The 20,737-nt window shown below is 48.9% G+C and overlaps 1 long non-coding RNA gene across 1 annotated transcript; it reads right to left on the bottom strand.

Moving 5' to 3' along the window:
* Positions 1-391: 391 nt before the first annotated feature.
* LOC147649796 (uncharacterized) lies at positions 392-20,257 on the bottom strand. The gene is made up of 2 exons (XR_015277894.1): positions 19,995-20,257; positions 392-19,216 (listed from the first exon to the last, which is right to left on the bottom strand). It is a non-coding gene; the product is annotated as an uncharacterized LOC147649796 (long non-coding RNA).
* Positions 20,258-20,737: the final 480 nt, after the last annotated feature.

Below are 20,737 nucleotides of genomic sequence, written 5' to 3'. Positions count from 1 at the left end.
TGGAGGTACCTGGAGAACCTCAACACTGAGAAATACAGGAACTCAAGAGTGCTGATGGCCACCCCTGCTCACAATGTCAGGAAAATGAATCCACAAACACCAGAGGTTCATGTCCAAAAAGGAGACAGAGGAGTCTTGGAACTTTATTCAAATAAACAGAGAGGCCATGGGCCATTCCCCTGGGGTCTCTCCAGTTTTTGGAGGATGCAGCCTCCTTTTTATCCCAATTTCCCGGCCATGTCCCTCTCTCTTTCCCCACTGGCTGAGGCACTTGAGAGGCACAGACTTCCCAGAGTGCCTGATACCTGAGATTCCCCTCTAATGTATCACCCTCCCCCTTAATTTTTAATTCTTATGGAATTTATGGTGCTTCCCCATTGTTTCTTTCATCTTTCAATATCCAGTTTCATTTATCATCAAACCTACAGTTTGTTTGTAAAGGCAAACATCTTTTTTCCATTCATCAATCAGTGGAGTCCATCCCATTGTTTCTTTTATCTCTCAGTGCTAGTTTTATTTACCAGCAGACCCACAGCTTGTTTGTAAAGACAAATCCCACCTTCCTCTCAACAAGCATCCCTCTGCCCTCCAAGCAGGAGATGGACACGAGCATCTCCACAAGGATTTGCTTCAGGCAGTGGGGAGTGGCATCACATCCCTGAGCAGGGGCTGAGCCCAGCCTCTGCTGGGCCAACAAGCCTCCAGCACATCCTTTTCGTATTTGGACCACAGAAGTGGGAGTGATGCCCTCAGCACAGCATCTGCTGGTCCCCCAAGTCACTCCATCACTTCCCAGCTGGGGAGGACACATCCCAGGAACCGGCTTTTGGCTTGTCAGTTGTGCTGCGGTTTCACACTGCAAATATTCATAAATATTTATACAAACACACGCCCTTTGTTCTGCTTTTGTGTGACATAGAGGGGAATTTGGGCTCTGTTCTCTCTCCCTCACCTGGATTTGCTCTGCCCTTTCCATTGGATACAAGGGATTTGATTGAATTAACTTAATTGGCAAATGTATTGTTCAGACAGCTGTGACAGACAGGACTTTGTGCATTAGTCAGGAGGTTAAGTGGTTCATGGCAGCTCCCAACAACTTGTTTTGCTTCCAGCCCCCCTGAACAGACTCAGAATCACTTTTTGTGTTTGGAAGCAGTTTTTTGGGGTTTGGGAGCAGTTTTGGGGGGTTTGGAAGCAGTTTTAGGGGGCAGACAGATCTGCTGTGTTGTACATCACGTTTGGGTGCCAAGAGGCCACATGGTCAGAGCTGCCAAAACCTCTGGTTCCTTGCCTTGCTGCCAGCCATTGGCCACATCAGCAGCTTTGGAAATTGTGCCTACATGGCATTTCTGTTGAAAAGAGGAAAGCTGCATGTCTGGAAAAGGCACCTACAAGTCAATATTTCTGCCTGGTCTTTATCTCACATGCTGTGGCTGGACTTGGCCTGTCTTGCAGACCTGAGAGCCTCGCAGGAGGGCTGTGAGTGCCCATGTCCTGCTCTGCTGAGGCTCTGCAGGGCTGGTACCTTCACCCCTCAGCTCACCCCTGCAGCCCACGTTCCTCCCATGTGACTTGAGGTGACTCTGAACCAGATCCCTCCATGGGAAACAGAGCAAGAACCATCTCCAGATGGACATCCAGGTCCAGACAGGATGAGTTGTTCTTGGGCAGAGCTTCCCCTCTCCCCTCTGACTCTCCACTAGCTGAGCTGATGAGGTTCTCACTTCAGTACCTCAGCAAAAAGCCTAAAATGGAGCAGTTTTCAGCGGCCCTCCCCCTTGTCTCATGAATTGTTGCCTGTTATTTATTGCATTGTGCACAAACAACATAATTTTACACTTGGAAGCGCATTGTTTGCAGATCTTCCATGAAAGCTTTCACAGGAGTTCTTTTGAACTCCTGCAACCAGAAGAAAAGCCAAGGAGAGGAGATGGAAGCAGGAGAACCTGATTTTGGGGATGCTGTGGGACAAGTGAGGACACAAAACGGGAGAGACATTTCCTGCTCTGTGGCTGCACCACTCGAGGTGAGCAGTGCCACCCTGCTGGGATTGCTCAGAAGCCACTGCTACAGCCATGTCACCTTGTCCCTGACAGCAGCAGTGGCCACAGAGGTGATGGACACTGCCAGCACATGTTTGTGAGGCAAACAAGCCTTTGGGATGTCACTGTGCCACAGCTCAGGATTAAAGTGTCTCCTCTGCTCACAGCCCCCAGGGCTGAGCACTCTGCAGAGCCCAGCACCTGATGGAAAAGCAGGAGTCTCCAGCTGTGACCCCACACCAACCTGACAAATTCAATGCCTGAAGCCCCATAGATGTGCAGTGACTTTGTGGGTGCAAAGAGAGTGGCAATAATCCTGATGTCACCTGAGAAGTGGCTCTGCCCCAGCTGTCACTGTCACCTGGTGCTGCCAACACTTGGATGGGACCAAATTCCCTCTCCTGTGTGGAGGAGGTCACCTCTGGATGATTGGCAAGGCAAGGCATGGGAGAGGCTCCTGCTGTGCACCCTGATCATCCTCTGGCCAGGCACTGTTCCATCACCCAGAGGGGCAGGACAGCCCTTCCCCAGAACCACAGGCACTCGAAAAACACATTTAAAGCTTGCAGGCAGAGAGAGAATGGCAAATTTTCATAACCATTTTGATTCCTGCTAACTGAAGCCAGTGTAAATCTCTGTTTTTTATGAATCTCACTTACATTTCGTACCTGACTTGTGCATAAAACTTCCCCAGATTTATACAAGCCAACTCCATAAGTCATCCCCTTCCCAATCGGGCCCTATATCTTGATGACCTTTTAGAAACCAATGACTGCTTTCCTGTTGTTATCCATAATTGGAAAAGCACTAGAGATAAGAAAATTTATGGCAATGAGCGATCTACCTGCAAGAGACAATAAAGAACACGGGGCGGTGAAAGAAGGGGAAGGAAAAATCCCACACACGGAGCGGTGCAGGCGTGGGGAACGCTCAGATGCACACACAGCTCTGCCTGAACTTTCCCTGTTTTTACTGAATCTCTCTCTCCTTGAGCCCTCAATTCCTCTGACCTCGCAGCCTCCACCCTACAGGACAGATACACCCCTGCATTTCAGTTTTCTTGGAATTTACTGGAAAGTCTTTTGGTTTAAGGTGAATGAAGCATGATATAATTCACTCCCCAGGGGGATAATCTTATCCACACAATCTCATCCCTCTAGGAAAGCAACCCAGGAGTGTTCACACTGTTGAGGGTGTAACACACAAGGGCATGGGCAGGGCAGCCCTACACATCACAATCACAGAGATATGAATCACCCCACCACCATCCACAGCAACCCCTGCCAGCAGGAATCATTCCACACCAGCACCACTGAACTGCTCCTGGGCATCAAAAGCCCCATTCCCAGAGTGAATTTTGGTTTTGAAGCAAAGGCAGAAGCTCCCTTGTTGCCACATCCCTCCTCTGGCACTGCACAGACTGGGGTGCAGCACTGCTGGGTGTAAGAAATGGGAGTTGTCTGCAAGGCACAGCTCCTAATCTTGGCTGTTCCCAAGAATAGGACATGCCAACACCCAAGAAGGGAAATGCTTCCAGGCACATCCACTTTGCAGTCAGAGCAACCCAGGTGACCTTCCTGTCTCTAGGGGCTGAAATGGAAAGGAGCATTTTCTAGTCCAAGGGTGAGAAAGCAGCCACCAGCAGTACTGAAAGGGCTGAGTGTGGAGGGGAAGTCTGAGGTTTGCAAAGCAGACGGGTGCAAATCTGCAAAAAGGCAAACAATTCATCCAGCCTTGCTCTAAAAGTTGCCTTCAACTCTCCTGCAAGAGATGGAGACTCCTATGAGAGGCAGCCAGGATTCAGGGGCACTGCAGGGCAAAAACATCCCCCTTATTCCTGGATCAGCTGTAGCACACATGGAGGCAGCCTTCAGGACATCATCCAGCTCTTTCTGATCTCCACATCTTCTGCTGAAAAGTGGTGATAAAGGGGCAATGCTCAGTCCCTACCAGGCAGCATTTTCAGGTAGCTGGATGAGAGTTGCTAAAGCAGTTTAAAAAGTGTCTTTCCAAAGCTCTGCTGTCACTTGAGACACACAGATACAATTACCTGCACCCACTCTGATTGCTGTACAAGTGTTTGTGCTGCCCCAGCTTAAAATGGATTCTGGCCACAGCTCAGGTTTCTTATTTGCAGTCAGGAGGATTACACAGAACTATCTGTAATAATTAACTCCCGAGAGAGACGTTAAAGTGAAAACAGTAAGAGCAAGCAGCTCAGAACCAGAAAAAAAACCCAACAAAACAACAGATGACAAATTCCTGGCAGGGGCTGGGATGAGGAGAGGCAAACAGAAAGGAGGAGTGGTTGTCATTGAGGAAACCCTGGTAGGTCTCCCCAACCAGCCCTTGCAAATAAAGATCTCTGCAGCTCCACTGAAGGTCTCCAGGTCTGTGCAGCCCAAGGCTCCTCCAGTTTGCAGCTTTTGAACTGGCTCCTAGTGAGCTCTGCCCCTTTTTTGGGTTTCTTTTTTTTGGGAGGAATGAGGGGGTGGCATCCCTCTGAACATCCCTCCCTTGCTGGGGTCTCCTCCAGCTGCTCTCCTCCAGCTCTGCTGAATTCAGTCTGTGCCGAGGACATCTGTATTTTTGGATTATTCATTATGAATTGATTAGTTCATCCCACAGTCACCCTGATCATATTCTTCCTATGTACTAACATCTCAATGAATGAGCAGTCAAGTAGAAAATGAATGCATTAGTGCCTGATTGTATTACTAAGCTCTTGTATATGCTAACGAATGCAGCAGGGCTTAATTCAGCCCAATAACAAACAGGTAGTTGCAGAGTTAAACAGCACAAGTGTCCAAATAAGAGTAAAACATCAGAAAAAACCTCTTAATATCTTTTGTGTTTAACATTCAAATTAGCTTTGGACACGAGTATTTGTTTGTGGAGAATTCTTTTGTCTGGGTATAGAGACATTTTCCTGCTAGGATTTTCACAATCATGACACTGAATCAGCCACTTTCGTCACTGGCAGGGTAGAATTGATTACAAACCACCTAGTTAATTAAAAAAACAGCTTGCACTCAGACCTGCTTTTTAGCAGAAACTAAGCTCAGAAAATTATTTTTTGTAAGTCCACTGGAATTGCTATTTGCAGTAAAATATTCCAGATGAAGTTCTCTGCTGGGAACAGAGAAATTAAACCTTTTTTCCCTCCTTCCTTTTATTTTTATTTTATATCATACTCTGTATGAGATAATTTCTTATTTCTACCCACAGCAGCTACAATTGTACATACAGAAAAGAAAAGCTCAGAGAAAGCACAAAAGGAACTGGTACATTTTCTGAGCAGTTCGGCCAGGCAGGAACTTTGTCCTTGTCCACAGACTTACTGCATGATGCAGAGAATAGCAGCTCTCTGGATCACAATCTGTTCATCAAAACTTTATGAGCAATAGATGAAAAAGTCTGGAAAATTTCCACACAGGCTCAGGTCTGGCTGCCTTGTTCAGAGGAACCAGCACAGCTGCAGACATGCAGAGCCTGCAGTCTGAGCACACCCATTGCTGTGGCTTTTGGGGGGCACACAGACCTACTCAAGCTCCCCACATTTACAGGGATATTTACTCAGGGAGCTTTCCATAAGGATTTCTAGACAGGCTCAGATGGTGCAAACATCCACATCCTAACAGGCTCACATTACCCCTTCCACCAGCTGGTTGCCATTAAATCTAACAGGGACACTAGTTAAAAAAAAAAAATAATAAAAAAATTCTTCCTTCTTAGCTAAAAAGAATCCCCTAAACCACAAAAGACTCTGTAGCAGCTGTCAGAACAAGGCCTGGACAGAATCTCCCTCCACAAAAGGGTGGGCACTGACCCTTCCAGAGCCCGTGGAGGTGATAATTCAGAAGAGCAGCAGCTGTGCCCAGCATGACCTGAATGCAGCAGGGTGACTCAGCCGTGAGGCTGCATTTCTTAGGCAGCCTTGCTGGCTTAGGGGCTCACAAAAAGCCCTAAGAAATCCCTCCTGGACTGGACTGCTCTTGACTTTGTTCACAAAAGGGACAGCAGTGGCAGCAGGGCCACAGAGAGGCCCTGGGCAGGGCTGGCTGCCCCATCAGGAGGAGATTGGGTCTGACACAAACCAAAGCTGTCAGTGATGCCGGGTGGCCGAGCCCTGGGACAGCAGCACTGACCCTTGGGCATCCTCATCCCTGCTCCTTGCACCAGGAGCCACATGGACACTGACACAATCCCTTCCCTGGGACTGTCCCTAGCAGGGGAATTTGGCTGCTCCTTCAGCCCAGTGATGGGCAGCTCTTCCTGACGTCAGCCAAGGAAAATTTTAATTTCCCCTCTCCTATGAGCTTTGGCTGTGTGGAGGTGGCCAGACCCTGTGGCCCAAGACCTGTCCTCCCACGGGCAGCAGGAGGTTGTGGAACTCAAATCCACTGAGCAGAGTCTAACTGAGAGCCTGCAGGAAGGGCCTGTAACAACCTGGGTGCAAAAAACTGACTCATCCTCATGTTTTCCCCGAGCACAGACTGTGGCTGTTTGGCAATAGACCAAAGAAAATGACAGTATAAACTGCCAGATCCCAGAAAATCTCTTCTTTTGCTGCCTCTCTTTTTCACTTTCAAGAGGCAGAGTTGGTTTTGTTGCTATCCCACAGAGAAGCCTCATTCTCAGGTCTAAATTTGGCTCTCCCATCTTCTCAGTGGGCAAAGTGACAGAGGGATTGGTCTCATAGATTAAAAAGACCCTCTCCAAGAATCAATCAATCCAAAAGATGCATTTGGGGTCTCTGCAATCAGTGGAAAGACAAATGGGTTTTGAATCCTGGCCCTGGGGAGCACAGTTTAGCAGTGCTGAGGTTTTGCTGGGAGGTCCCATCACCAACACTGCATCCAGCTCGAAGGGAAGGTTGAGCACTTGATCCACTCCACAGGTGAGAGTCCTAACACAGGACTGCCAGAAATGCTTCATCCATCAGCCTTTCTCTGCGTGGGGAAGAGATGTGCAGGCTTGAAAAGTACATGGTAATGGTCTGATCTAAGTGCAGATGAAAGCTGCTGGGCCCCAGCTCCCAGGAGAGCTCTGCAGGAGCAGCAGTGGTCATGGTTCAGATTTCCCTGAGGATTCCCAGAAATAAAATCAAAAGGATTACCCCAGAAAAGGACTCCAGAGGTTCTGCCTTCTCAGGGCCTGGGGCAGAACTGGTCCAGGCCAGCAGGAGGGTCAGGCACACCCCTGGCTCCCTGCAGCCTCTGTTAGTTGTGCTAACAGAGATCACAGCGGGTTTGTAACTGGGGCGTGTTTCCACTAAGAATCACAGTGAGACCATTCACTCCTCTTATACAGCCCACCAAAGAGCCATTTGTGATAACGGCCAAACTTGGCTTCATCTTGGAAATCTTTAATAGACTCCTGCATATTACTGAGGTTTTAATGGAGCTAGGAGAAAACCAGAAAAAATACCACAGACTGTATGAAGACATTGGTTTTGTTTTCTGTATTCAGAATAAACCACTATTCCAAATTTTTTTTAGGCATTGTTTTCTTTACTTCCCTGTACACTCAGAGAAGTTTGTATTATTTCAGATTTTTCACCTCAACTCTTCTCTTTTCCTTCACTTTTTTCTTTTTTATTCCTTCTTTGTACAGCCACAGAAGGAGAAGAATACAAGAAATAGGAAAAAGAAGCAGTGATGGCTCCGTTGCCATTCTCCCAGGAGTAGCTTCTCCTCACAAATCTGTCTTTTTGCTCTCTCCCAAGGGCAGGGAGCTGGAGGAGGCAGCATGAAGCAGCCCTGGGCAGGGAGCAGGACGTAGCTCATGAGCTGTGTGACAGGGAAATGACAACATTTGTTGGGACATGATTGGGAGAATGGTCTGCTCTTCCCAAAGCTGGACAGGTGCTGGAAGAGGGTCACCAAACCCGTTCATTTGCCTTCCCTGGAGAGATGCCATTCTCTCCTCCTGGCTGAGGGGGATCTCCAGGGCCCCCTGAGGGAAAGAGACATGGAAAGGAGGATGGGACCCTCTGAGTGCCCCTCAACATAAGCAGACAAGGGCAGCAATCTGTTCTGTTCTAGGACAAATTTGGGAGGAAGCTTCCAAAGGAGTCCCTCTAGAAAGCAGATTCGAGTGGCTCCTCCTCCAACTGGTCCTGGAAAGTATTTCCTTGGGGAAAAGTGGAAGAAAACCTGTTTGTTTGATATTAAAGTACTCACAAACTTGGAAAATGAATCATATTAAACAATGGAACCTCTCTCTGTTCTGAAGAGGTGGCAAATTCAGAAGTTCTTGTCTGGGGGCAGCTCAGCTCAGTCTCTTATCAGCCCCTCCAGGCTGGAAAATGCCGCGGCCCGGCCCCGCTGGGCCCAGGCCTGAGCTCCCGGGCTTTGCCTGGGCCTTCAGCCCAGAGCAGGGCCCAGCAGCTCCAAGAAAAGGAAAAGCCACAGTCTGGGGAATTTCTCTGCCTCAGCTGGCTGAAAAAACAGCCAAAGGAGAGCTGTGTCCTGCTGTCCCTGCTGCAGACAGCACAGTCCAGGAGCACAGAGCAGTCAGTGCTGTTTGTGCAAACAAACTGCGGCCTCTTCTCTCCACCTTTGCACTCAGAACCGGCCTTAGAGGGGCAGAACTCAATATCCAGCATAAACAGAACAACTGGGGGTACAAGTATCATAAAATCACCCTAGGACACCATTGTAGAAACATTTTGCTCAGCCAGAGACAAACAGAACCTACCTGGTAACTCTATAGTCCCAAGACTTGTCCTGTACAAACAGGATAAGCTTCTCCATAGAAATTATCTCCTTGACATTAGCTGGGTGTTCCTGAGCCAGAGGAACAAGTTCCCTGGAGAACAGTGATAAAACCTCTCCAACTGCCAGGTTATCAAATGTTTACGGTAATCAAAGGGAGATGGTGATTATATTTGACCCCAGTGGGTGAGCACAAGTATCAGGCAACCTGGGCACAAGTACTCGTGATTATGAGCTCCTGGACTAATAAAGCCAATTAGATATAAACAAATGCATCAGTAGCAAATGAAAGTAGGACCTCTGTTCCCAAACACAGCTCTGCCAGTGGAGTGTTTTGACCTATCCAAGCAAAACTGCTTCAGATAAACAAATTTTATGAGCACATGCTTTACTCAACATGTGCAACAGAGGAGCTCTCCAGTTTGACCTCATGTCTCCCAGAAAAAGGAGGAGTTTTGAAGTTTCACTCTTGGAAGTGTAACTGCCTTGGAGCAGACCCTCATAGAGATTACAGGTTTTATATTCAAAAAATAGCAGTTTATAATGTAAGGAAAGTCTTGTCTTGCTTCACCAGGAAATGAGGTAGACAAGCAGCCTGTCCTGTAAAATCTGCAGGAATTGTCCAAACAGTTCAGAAAAGGAACATAGGGATGGGCAAAATTCAGACAAACAGACCTGCAGACAGATGCTCTGTATTAACTGACAAGAAGAAGAAAAAAAACAAAAAGGAGAAAAAAACCCAAGACAGCATGGCCTAAGAAACAAAACAACCCCCAGCACTATTTTAACCTGGAAAAAGCATCTCTGCAAGTGTCCACACACACAGAGCCCTGGAGGTGTTATTTGGAACAAGAGATTCCACTACAGAGATCTCTATCCCATTTTCCAATATTTCCAATCCCTACTTACTCAGCTGTATCCAGAAGTGATCTAAAAAACACCCCTGCCTTACCTCTGCATTGTTCAAAGGAAGGCCGTGCATCTTACTCAAGGGCTTACCTATATACAGTTCAAAAATAGGAGAACACCTCTAAATGATTTAATTTTTTGTTATCAGCCATGTTTAGTCTTCAGAGTTACTTTTCATGACTTCAGTAGGAGCTCATGTCTTTGGAAGGGATTTCAAAAAGCTGGAAAGAAACGGGGTGGGAAGCACCTGCTCTGGATTTTGTACCAACACTCTTGGAGTAAACACTTTGCTGAGGGCAAGAGCTGGAAAGCAGGAGAGAGGCAAAGAGAGAGGATAATCTATTTTCCCCAACAAGATCAACTCACTTCATCCAAAAGAAAGAATTGGGACCTACTGTTATGGGCAACAAGCAGGGTTCAGTCCAAAATAACCACAGGTGGGTGTCTAACACATGGAGCTACCTCCCACACCTTCTAGGGGTGTTCCTGATGGTGCCACCACCAACCAGGAGCACCCAACCCCACAGAGCAGTTCTCTGGGGGGTGAACCACGGCCAAAGGAGCCCTTTCTTCAGGTGTCACATCCACTGCAGGCAGCACAGAGGCCACACAGGGCTGGCCATGACAGCAGGAGACTGGGCAGCCCAGAAAGTGATGGACACACCGTATTTGTGGCAGGGATGGACTTCTGCTGCTGTTACCTGTGCCCAAATCAGGATCTGAGGCAGCTCAGGTGCCTTCAAACTTTTCCCAAGGTGCTCCCAACACACACAGCCAAACCACTCAGGTGGCCAGGGAACAAGCAGGGAGGAACTTGTCCAAAATCTGAGCAGGGCCCTGATCCCAGCTTACACAGGCGCCACTTCCCAGCCCTCCAGCATCTTCCTGAGCAGACTGAAATCCTTCAAAGTGCTTTCTGCTTCTCCCTGGACAGAGGCTTAACCAAAGGAAGAAGAGGCCAACAGCGTGGGCTGTGGAAAAGAGGACACAGAGTTGTTGGTGTTCTTTTGGCATGTTGTTTTTATTTTTTTCTTCTTTTTGAGGAGCTGTAGTGTCATCTTGTTTTATTTCCTGGCACTGCAGGCTGCTGGCAGGATGACTTGGTTGCCAGGGAAACCGCTGGGAAAGTTCACAGGGCTGCTGCCCGCATCTGGGCAGCAAAACCACGGCTGCCAGCGAGGATCCCGCTGCCTCCAGCCCTGCCAGGCCAGGGTGGAAGGAGCAGAAACAGCAGCCAGCCAAGCATCTGCTCCCACAGTGCCCAGATTAGGGGCTGATCTGCCTGCAGAGCCAGGGAGCGAGCCCTGCAGAAGAGCCAGGATGCACAGCCAGCCCTCACTCACCAGCAAGGACGGGGTTAGCCCAGTGCCTAAGGCAGGCTCTATTTTTATTATTTTTTATTTTTAAATCACTGCCATTAGGAGGATTGTTATGGTTGGCAATTTGCAATAATCAGTTTGAAACCACAGTTTGATTAGTTAATGCACTTTCTGCTGCTCTCTGCTCTTAATTTGATTGGGAGGAAAGAGGGGGGATTTTGTTTCCTGCTTTGTGACAGCGCTGGTTCGTGTGTGTGGTGGCACATCCCTGCTCCTCACTGCTCCCGTGGGGCTGTGGTGTGTCCCACCCTGAGGCAGGACAGCCAGGCTGTCCCCTGCCTTCTCCAGGCTGCCAGAAGGACCATCCTTCCCTGCTGGAGCCAGAGGCACAGAGAATATTCCTGTCTGACAGGCTCAGACACTCGAGAGACCACCAGGTTTAACCTGAAGACCATGGAGAAAGCTCCTAAAACTAAGTGGAGAAACTGGGAATGGGAGTGTGTAAGTTAGAATTATATTAAGTCACTGGGTGAGAGAGTTTAGGGTTTAGCTATACTAGTGGATGAGAGACAACATGGAGGATTTAGGGCATTGTCCTTTTCTTCATCTTCTTCTTCTTCTTCCTCTTTCTCCTTCTTCTTTCTTCTTCATCTTCTTTCTTCTTTCTTTTTCCTCTTCTTCTTCATCTTCTTCTTCCTCTTCTTTCTTCTTCCTCTTCTTCATCTTCTTCTTTCTTCTTCTTCCTTCTTCATCTTCTTCCTTCTTTTTCTTCTTCCTCTTCTTTTTCTTCTTCTTCTTTCTCCTTTTTTCTTCTTCTTCTTTCTTCTTCTTCTTTCTTCTTCATCTTCTTTTTCTTCTTCTTCTTTCTCCTTCTTCCTCTTCTCCTTCACCTTCTCTTCTAGGCTTTTTGGGCAATACTAGGTGATTGGATAGAAGAATCTGCATTGTGGGACACAGCTGTTTGGTTATTGGGTTATAAGTGAAAATAAGTTATTTGGCATTTCATTACTGGGTGGGTTGACACTTAAAAGACCTCGGAGAGATTTTTGGTCCCTCCATTTTGTAGTTTGTTAGCCCAGTGTACAGCTCCTCACCACCTGTAAATATGGAATATAGATAAGGAAGAACAAACAACTGAGCCCAAACAGGAAAAGTCTCTCATTAATCTTGGTCCTGAGGAGAAGACCTGAGCTGTCAGTGTCACACCCCGACCCTTCCCCACGCCCTCCTCAGGTTCAGCCACCTCTTTCTGCCTCCCCAGCTCCACACAAAGGGTTGAGGGCAGCTGGGTGGGCAAGGCAGCTCTGGAGCAAGAGGAGAGCTGAGCATCAGCTCCAGAAATATCTGTAATACATGATAATATCCAAAATAAACTCCAGGCAGGCACTGCTCTTTGCACTTGCCTGTAATACATGACTATCCTGAAGGTTCTCACTTTGGTGCCCACACATCATCCCCACCAACAGCAGAGAGAGTAACAAAGCTGGAGAAGCTTTTACAGGAAGGAAGTGAAGGAAATGCATTTTCCTCTCCCTTTCATGATCTATCCAGACTCCAAATATCTTGCTGTAATCCATATTTTCCCATGGAACCTGCCCGACTTGCTGAAGCAATGCAGGAATCACCAGTCAGCTCTTTCAGAGGCTGCCACAGCTGTGTCTGTGCTAATGCACATCTCCTCTCCAAGGTATCCCATGGCTTTGCTGCCATTCCACACCAAGGCTGGTCCCATGGCTCAGGGCCCTCCACAAGCCCCAAGCCCCAGCAGGATGATGCTAATGCTGAAGGTCCAGGAGATCCCAGCCTGGAGCTGCAAAGCACCCAACAGCTGTGACTCCAAGGATCACAGGGACCTGGGCAGCCACAGCCCACCCAGCTGCAGGAAGAGCTGTGTCAGCCACTTTGAAAAGGCGTTTACACCTTAAAAATGATAATATTGGGACACAAGAGATCATTACCAATCCCTCCAAACTGAGTCACTTCTGGAAAAATGAATGATTCCTGTTTAAGAAAAAAAAATAAAATCAAACCAAACTCCCTTGTATTTGGATGTCCTAAACTGTAGAGGGGGAGAGCCCAGAATGTGCAGGGGCAGCTCCAGTGCTGTGCAGGTGTCAGAGATGCTGAGTCTGTGCTCAGCAGTTCTAAACCCCAGAGCTGACTGGTGAGCAGAGTGGTTAGCAGAGAGCCAGGGAAATATTCCATATTTCCATCACTTGCTTTTTACTCCGTCCCCACCAAGGTGACTCAGGCATTGACAGAGCCCGGAGAATCCCAAATTGCTCCTCTCCATAGCAAACACTGTAACTTCCGAGAAGTCAGCTGGGGCCACCCAGCTCAGAGCTATTTTCTGCCTCTGTCACTCATGCTGTCTCTCAGAACTCTTCACTGCTGCTCCTTCCTTTCCCTTCCTGTTCACACTATTCCCAATCTAGGCAGCTTCCTCCACCCACCTCTCCCTGTCCCCAAATCTCTGTGTTTGATGATCTGTTCCCATCTCCTCGGTTATTCTCAGCACCATGTACCAAAGATACACCAGGCAGAAAGGCTGTGACGCTCCACTCTGCTGCCCTAAGTGAGCAAGTTTGTCTCTGTGCCATTAAAGGGAGAGGAAAAACCCAACAAATCCATTTGCTAAAAGGCTTTATACATCCCGCCTGCTCGCCGAGCATCCTGGGGAGAAATCTGGATTGTTGTGACTGACGTTACCTGGTGCAGTAATTAGAAGCTGTATTTACAGCCTTGCTACCATTTTAATGCTGTTTTGCATCTGTTGTGCTCTCACTTAGAGAGTAAATGTAGTGGGGAACATCTGTTTCCTTCTGCTGGCTCAGGCGACGTCCCCGGCCAGCGATTTCCCCTCTGCTGCCGTGGGCTGTCATTATTTCAATTACCATGGCAGGGACGTCTCCCTGCAGCAACAGGTGCCAGTCCCTGGCCACATTTCCCAGCAGAGCGCAGTTTTGAGGTGACCCCACTGCCAGTTTAGCTCAAGGCACCCCCAGAACCCCTCTCAGCCCGGGGTCTGTGCTCCCTTCCCCTCCAAACCCCCACCACTGGTGTCTGGTCACCTCACAAAAAGGGATGAAGATAAAACAGAGACATTTAACTCCTTCACCTCTTTTTCCACCCCGCCCTGGGATCCCTGGAGCCCCCAGGCTGGAGGATCCTGACTCAGGGAGTGATGAGGTCGCAGTTAGCTTTGAAATTGTGCAGGATTTGCTGTTGCAGCTGAATGCATTTGAGACAATGGGGGCTGATAAGATTCATCCCAGGAGACAGAAGGAGTTGGCTGATGTTGTTGTGAGCCCTCTCACAGTTATCCATCAATGGTCCTGGGAACCCAGAGCATTCCCAGTCAACTGGAAGCTGGCAAATGTCGTTCCAATTTTCAAAAAAGGGCAAGAATGAAAACCCTGGTAATTATAGGCCTGTCAGTCTCACATCAGTGCCTGGTGAAATTATGGAGAAGATCATTCCAGGAGTTATTGAAAAACACTTGAGAGACAATTCAGTCAGTGGACAAAACCAAGGTTGATGAAGGGGCAGTCAGGCCTGACACTCCCTGAATATCCTTTTATTACAAAATTACCCTCCCAGTGGGCAGGGGGATGCAGTGGGTGTGGGCTTTGGGGATTTTAGCAAAGCTCCTGATGCTGTCTCTCACAGGAACCTTCTGGACATCCAGCAGGCAGCTAGACATGTACAAAACAGCTGCTGAAGGGTCAGGCTCCAGCAGCAGTTGGGGTAACATCTGCCTGGGGGCCCGTCAAGGCTGCTCTCGATTACAGAGCCCATGTTCTTGTGTTTTATCAGTTACCTGCACAGAGGAGTGGAACACTAAGTAAAGCTGCCAACAGTGTTATATTTGGAGGTCCAGTTGATTCCCTTGAAGGCAGAGGAGAGACCTTACAGCCTTATGGAGAGAGATCTTGCTACAGCAGAGCTCTGGGCAATCAGGAATCAAATTAAATTTAACAATTTCCACATTCTGCACCCGGGACTGCGCTAACCTGGATGGATGTGTAGGATGAGGGACAAGAGGCTGGAAAAGCTGGCTTGAAGCTGCATCAGGAGAAGATCATATTGGCTGTGATGGAAGAAGTTTTCATTGAGAGGGTGATCAAGTGCTGGAATTGCTCCCCAGGGAGGTGGTCATGGCCCCCAGCCATGTTCAAACACAGTCTGTACAACCCTCTTGGATACATGGCTCAGCTTCAGGGTTGCCCTGTTTGGAGCCAGGGGTTGGACTCTGATCCTCACAGGGCTCTTTCAAACTCAGGATATTCCAGAATTCTGTTCTCCCACCCAGTTTAGAAGAGCACTGGCAATTCTTCAATGGCACGTGACACCCTGGATGAGCAGAGCCATCCGCTGTCATTGCACTGAAGGAGGGGCTTTGAGACAGCAAATCACTGCTGAATTGGTTATTCCTGGACACATTTATCTCTTTTTTCAAACCACTTCACCCATTCTGACCCTGAACCCAAGTCAATGCCACCAACAACTTGAGCACACTCAGCCTGTGCCACAAGAGACTCCCCCAGCACCACAGGCCTCCAGCTGCCACTGCCATCCCCCAGAGCCTGCCAGAACCTAAGGAGCTCAGCCCTGCTGGAAAGCACACTCCTGAAAAGCCATACCCAGCCATGTGCTCATATCTCAATCCATAATCTCATTTTACTGTCTCATTCCCAGCCCGTTCTCCCCGAGTGTTCCACCTGAGGAATGTGGAAAGCAGGGAAATCCCGGTCACAGAGCTGCCAGAGCTCTCACAGGGGAGCCAGGCTATTGTCTGACCGGTCTTCCAAGAGGAAAACTGCAGCCCAGAGAAGGGAAGTGGCTGATTCCTGTCTTGACCAAGCTCACCCAGCGGGTTTCAGCAGCCTCAGAGGTGAAAACCGAGGTGCCTCATCCCCAGCCAATGCCCAGAGCCAGCTCCACACTGTTCCAGGCAGCTGAGCTGGAAGCTAATGCCTTTTATCTTCCCCTCCTCTTCTCTGCACTTCCCCAGCCTAGTCCAACAACTTGTCTGGATTAGGAAAATGGTGCCAATCCAGCCAAAAAGCATTTGACATCCCTGCACTGATACAGGTGAGGACACAGTCCTCCTCCTCCTGGCTTCAGCTATTCCAGGCAGCCCTGAATCAAGCTAAGCCAGCATGAGAGCTCCTGCTTGCTCAGGGAGAAGCTGTGTGCTCACACTGGGACTGGTTTTCCCAAAGCAGGGCTCAGACAGGCTGGGGAGGCACAGAGGGAGAGCAGTGGATGGGGAGGGCAGAGGAGGGGCAGCCTGGGTTTGACACCCAGCAGGGAGGAGGGAGCAGATCAGAAGGGTTATCGTGGCTCTCAAAGGTCAGCCTTAGGCTGTATTTGGAAAAGCAGGTGCTTTTCCAGCACCTGACACCTCCAGCAATGGGTCTGCTCCTCCCTCACTCTGACAGCCCTGCAACAACACGTGGGGAGAGGAAATCTGCCTGCACAGGACTCTGTGCCCAGATCAAGTATGGAAGCAGATGTGAAGAGACCTTCCTGCAGCTCTAGGATTTGCTTTCCAGCAGTGTCTGTAGCCAGACCCTTTCCTGATTTCCTTGCCCTGATCTGTCTGTCCCAGTGGAATGGAGCTGTTCCAGGCTGGTGCTGCCTCCCCATCCCTGCCCATCAGCGCTGAGCACGACAGCTTCCCCAGGGCAGGGCTCTCCAGACACCTCCACACCACAAAACACCGCCAGCAAACAGCAGCAGCCTGAAAATGCACCAGCAAAACCACTCTGCTCCACAGGACATTTAAGGAGAGCCAGGGTTATGCAGGTTTTGTGTACATTAAAGCCAACAGAAGGTTCTTAGCTTATTTAGGTCAATTAACTGCTGCTTTCAAATTAAGTTCTCATCTCATTTTACAGACAAGCTGTAAGCAAAGCGTAAAAAAAGGGTCAGCTGAGGAGAGCTGAGCCCAGGGTTCCCAGACAAGTAATTTAGGCCCAAAGGGTAGAAACAAAATTGAGATCAAAGGAGAGCACAGAGACCACCTAAACAACGTCTGCTGCTTCGCCCACTTGTTTTCCCTTTGCTCTGTGCACCAAGCTGGAGCCAGGAGAGGGTGGAAGCGGAGGAGTGCAGGGAAGCCATTTGTGGCACACACCACCACATTTCATCGCTCTCCTGGAGCCAGCATTGACGCTCCATATTCTGGAGTGCCATCTACTGGCATTTTTATCTCTTTGCTGTAAATTAAAGCCAACCCCCCTCTTAGAAGAGTGCTCAGGTTGCAGTTGAGCACTTGAAAAATGCCAGAATCCAGCCCAGTCCCCTTGTACAGGTGCATCACAGCACACAGTGGAATAATAAGATCATGGAGCACTTTTTTTCCTGTAGGAAAAAGCCCCTTTCGTACAGCAGATGGATAGTGCTCTCTTAATGAGCAGCTATTCAATATTTTTCTTTATCCCCATCCTTCAATATGTAGTCCTGTGTCCTGGGCATGGCATGCTATTGAAGTCCTGGCCTAAATAATGAGCTATTAATTTTCTCCTGGGCTTTCACTGCATTTATTATCACAGTATCTAAGTGGTTTGCAAACATTCATTTGCCTGAGAGCAGCCCTGCAAGAGAGTGGAATTTATTCTTGTGCAGATGGAGAACTGAGGCACGGCCAGCTTAAAACCAGAAGGGCGCCCTGGGGTTGGAAGTTCCAACTGAGATGCAGAAAGGACCCATTTCTCAGAGCTGTACAAGTCAAAGATTTTTAGGGCACCACATCCACAACCTCCACCTTTGGCTGTGAGTCCCCAGCTTTCCCCACCCCATCTGGCACCGCAGCTGGGAGCCCAGCAGCTCCGGGCTTCACCTGAGGTAAAGTTCCTCCACATTTTGTCTGAGACTGCTGCAGTCCTCCAGGAGCTCCAGAGAGACCCAGTCCCCCAGGAGCAGCACATCCCTCGGGAATGCTCAGCTCTGACCACAGCCTAAATAATCCCTTCAGCCTGGGGCAGCCAGATTTACACTGTGGATGTTCCCAGAGAGAATCTCTTCCCCATAACACAACCCACCACTAAACATTTCCTCACACACCTCTGGCAAGTTGAAAACTTGGGTAAGAAGACCAGAAATCACAGCAAAAATGTGGCAAAGGAGGAGAGAGCAGGAGCAACACGGACAGACTGGGGCCCTGCCAGCAGAGAATTACAGTCCCTGTTGATTGGGAAGAACCCATCAATCCAGCACTAGGGGAGACAGCGAAAAGCTCATCCATATTCCCTGTCCAGTGGGAAAAAAGTGATATCCCACCTCTAAATCCAGTGAGCAGCATGACCCAGCCCATGTGAGCAGCTACACCAACCCCACACCAAGGGAATGGTGCCAGGGCACGTGGTGAGTCTGTCACAGCAGCTCTCCAAGCTTCAGAAGATACAAAAGAGATCCAAAACAGAGTCAGAGGAGAGGGCAGGGGAGAGGGTGAGTCCCTTCCTGACACATTGCCCCCCCGTGCAGCCCTGACATCATCAAGCTGGAGCCACCAAAGCCAGGCAGGAGAGGAAGAGCTCAGGCTGTGACCTCGAGGGTGGAGCTCAGACCCAGCTGCTTCACATCCCCACGTTTTTGGTAGAGGCAGAGCTTCAGTTCCCCTGCCCCAGGACTGGTGAATCTCATCATGGCAAAACCAGCCATTCACTCTGTGCTGATGGGGCATTTCCCAGCCCCTGGTCACTATTTTCATTTCACCCAGGAGAGTCACAAGAACATTTTGGGGACCAGAAGTCAGTATTTTATATTGTATTTCGAGAAGGAAGAACTACTCACATCATGACTGTTATATTTTCATTTTACTTCTCATCCTTTCCAGTCCCTTACCCCTCCTAAGAACTTATTTGCATTTTTGATCAGACCCATACACCAAGAGAAAGCCCTCAGAGAGCTCCTTGTAACAGTGCCCAGGTCCTTTTCCTGGGCTGAATCAATTAATTTACACCCCTGGGAATAAAATGGATTTTTCCTGGCAACGTGTACAATTACTCCCAGTTTTCATTGGTAAGAGAAGGGGAGACTGAGCCTTTGAAATGCAAAGTCATTTGTGCAAATCACCATCTCCAGCTGCAAATCCCCCCTCGTGCTGAGATCCCAGGTGAGGCAGGATCTTACCTGGGAAGGAAGGAGCTGTGCCTCCCTGCACTGGGCTGCCCACACAGCTCATCCAGGCTCATCCTCGCCCTGGGGATCAGCGATGGCCCTGCCAGAGGAGATGAATGGGATCCTTCAGTAAGGCACCAACCCCCCTGTGCCTTCCCTGAACACGGCAGCATCCCATAAAAACAGGCACGTGGCTCTCCCAATTTACCCCCCTCAGCTCCACTGCCCAGCTCATTTATTATTTTAAACTTCTACCTCCAAGCTCAAGGTGCTTAACCACATCCCCAACACGAAGCACAGCAGGAGGGAAACCTGGCACAGGGGCTGTCTGGGGCTTTTCAGCCCAATTTGCTATTTTAAGGATTCTTCAGCTCAATTTCCTCCTCAATTATTGCATTTAGGTTTGGTTGGATTTTTTAATTTTTTTTCCTGTTTTTTTCCTCTTCTTGAGTGCATAAACACGGACAAAATCCGCTCTGAGCTGGCAGCTGGGAATGGATTTTCTCTCACCTCACACTGGAAATATTGTTGCTTGATGGGAGAAGAAAGGAAGAATAGCCTGGTGTGGTTTAACACCTCCTGCAAGTGGCAGCCAGTGCTTTCTGGACCCCAACAAGCTTCCTGGGGGTGCCAGAGAGAAAATGCTTTGCCAGGTCTTGCCTTGCACAAAAGCTGAGCCATCCTTGCCCCACAGCCCCTGCAAAGGCAGCAGCACTTTTAGAAATGTCCAAATTAGTTCAGGGTGTTCCACCACAGCCTTGTCAACCTCCAAATGCAAATGCTGCTGATTAATCACACATAGTGTCCCTTTCCCCCCTCATCCTGGATTTTAGCTCCTCTCATTCCCTCCTCCCTGTTCTGTCTCATTTCCATCTCACACTGCTTTCCCCATTTTCCTGGCTCTTCTCCAGCTATTGTGGAGGATTTTTGAGGGTTTTCAGGTTCCCTTCCAGCTGAACAGCTGCTCCTCTCCCAGTCCTGTCCTTTCCCAGAGACACCAACACCTTCCTCACAGGCTTTCCTGGGCACTGGGAGCTTTTCCCAGCAGCAGCTCATCCACCAAGCTGCAGGGAAGAGCTGCCAAAGGCAAGGCCCAGCAGGAACTATTAACTATTAACTATTAACTATTAACTATTAACTATTAACTATTAACTATTAACTATTAACTATTAACTATTAACTATTGACTCACCAGGCTGGACACAGGAGAGTCTCACTGTGGTTAATTTTATTTCTGGTTACTGACACTCACAAGTGCCAAATGGAGCTCCAGGAATCCTGTCCCACAAAAGCACTGCCCAGGGAGCTCAGACAACCCTGGCTGAGGAATTTTGGGGTTTCCTGGTGCAGCCAACCCTGAGCAAATACCCCAGAGCCTCCCTTCCCCTCCTGCTCCACAGCTGGAAGGAGCTCTCCAGGATGTTCCAGGATTTCTGGGATTCACCACCCAGGTGGAAGAACTTTTCTGCATGAAGGGATGGTCCCAAAGGGAAGGGACACACAGGCTGCAGCCCTGTGTGTGCCTCAGTTTCCCACTTAAACCCCAGGAATGATCCCAGCCACCCCTTCAAGGGCCTGTGGTGCCTCTGGGTACCGAGAATCCTTCTCCACACTGAGCTCC

The sequence above is a fragment of the Cyanistes caeruleus genome, chromosome 19, assembly GCF_971803275.1.
Source record: "Cyanistes caeruleus chromosome 19, bCyaCae1.hap1.1, whole genome shotgun sequence".
Taxonomy (NCBI): domain Eukaryota; kingdom Metazoa; phylum Chordata; class Aves; order Passeriformes; family Paridae; genus Cyanistes; species Cyanistes caeruleus.
Note: the sequence above shows the minus strand (reverse complement) of the source record. Positions and strands in the feature narration are given on the sequence as shown.